Raw genomic sequence first — 1,680 nt, forward strand, 5'->3', positions numbered from 1 at the left:
CCATCACCACCTCCACCTCCACCACCACCACCACCACCTCCATTATCACCTCCACCATTACCACCACCACCACCTCCACCATTATCACTTCCACCACCACCATCACCTCCACCACCATCATCACCAGCACCACCAGCACCACCATTACTACTGCTATTACTTTCATCTCCACTGCTGCTACCCACATTAACCCCTCCACACACACCAATACTGCTATCATTACTATCGTCTGTGGGAAAACTGGTCCCGGTCCTTGTCTGTCCAAGGCAAGTGCTCTAGCGTGGAGCACATCTACAGTCCAGATTTCATTTCCTTCCTTCTTCCCACCATGGCTCACTATCAGCAGCTAACCAAATGAAAAGGATTAGTACATGGGGAGTGTTAACTGACGTTTTCACCAGACACGTGGGTGCAGGTGTGTGCTTGTGCCACGGCACGAGAGAGGGCGCAGCATACATTTCAGGCTCCATCGCTTGTGAGCCCTATGTACCTGGTCCTTAGGTTTCTCCAACCCTCCCTCTCTTTGATTTCAAAGTGGTTGAGAATTATAGAGCAAACCCATAGAAAGCCTAAGATAGGCCTGGCAACACATATTTGTCCCTGTTTTCCTATTTTAGAAGAAAATGTTGTCCTGAGATTTCAGTCTGTATTTTATGGTCAAGTATGAGCCCTAATACATTTAAAAAAAATCTTCATTAGCATTGGCAAGCTGGGCACATCTAGCCTTCTGAAATACAATAATATAGGCCTAGTAAGTTGGCTCAGCAGATAAGGGCACTTGGTGTTGACACCTATCAATTGGAGTATGACCCCAGGAACCCGCAGCAGAGAGAAAGGACTTCATAGTGCTGCTCATTGACCTTCGCATGTGGTGAGCGTGCATCTGTATTCTCTTTCGCGTGCGTGTGCACACACACACACACATACACATAAATATTCAATATACATTAAAATACATAAAAATATACTAGAAATCAAGTAGCCCACTTGCTTTTGTACTAGCCGAAAGTTAAGTAGTCCTTCTAGGTTAGATGAGACGGATGAGCTTTACCATTTCTTTCTGATCTATGAACCGACTGATAGCTCATTTTCAAAAGTCAACAGGCTCTTTAGCGTAGTTATAGCTGCTGCTCGCCTCAAACAGTCCGCGACAGATGGGCGTGAGCTTTCCATAGCCTCTCGTATCCTCAGATAACTGGTTTCTTCAACTCAATAAGGAAGGGTGGCTTCCCACATGTCTGCCCCGTACAAGGGGTCTTGCTAAGTCTGTGTCACCAACCACACACTTCTAGAGCATCAATTTAGCACCACACAGAAGTGGCAACACTGAACCTTGGCCTTGAAAATCTCAAACAGTGGCTTTGTGTGTATGTATGGGGTGAATCAAAAATTACACACAACTGATGAAATTCATAAAGAACACCCCTCTGGCCGATTTTCAATTTTACTAAAGTGTCTTCACTCTGGCCTATATGACACAAGCTGCAAATTATGCCTTAAAAGCAAGTTCAAAAGAGTGTGTCACTGCTGTATCTCGGATACCAGGAATCTGTGTATGAGCGTTCAGGATGGAGAGTGGCATGGATCTGCATGAAGAAGGGGTGCTGCACTGGGAGAGCTGGATTCAGAGAGAAAGAGAGAGAGAGAGAGAGAGAGAGAGAGAGAGAGAGAGAGAGAGAG

Source organism: Mastomys coucha, unplaced genomic scaffold (genome assembly GCF_008632895.1).
Source record: "Mastomys coucha isolate ucsf_1 unplaced genomic scaffold, UCSF_Mcou_1 pScaffold22, whole genome shotgun sequence".
In the NCBI taxonomy this organism is placed as follows: Eukaryota; Metazoa; Chordata; class Mammalia; order Rodentia; family Muridae; genus Mastomys; species Mastomys coucha.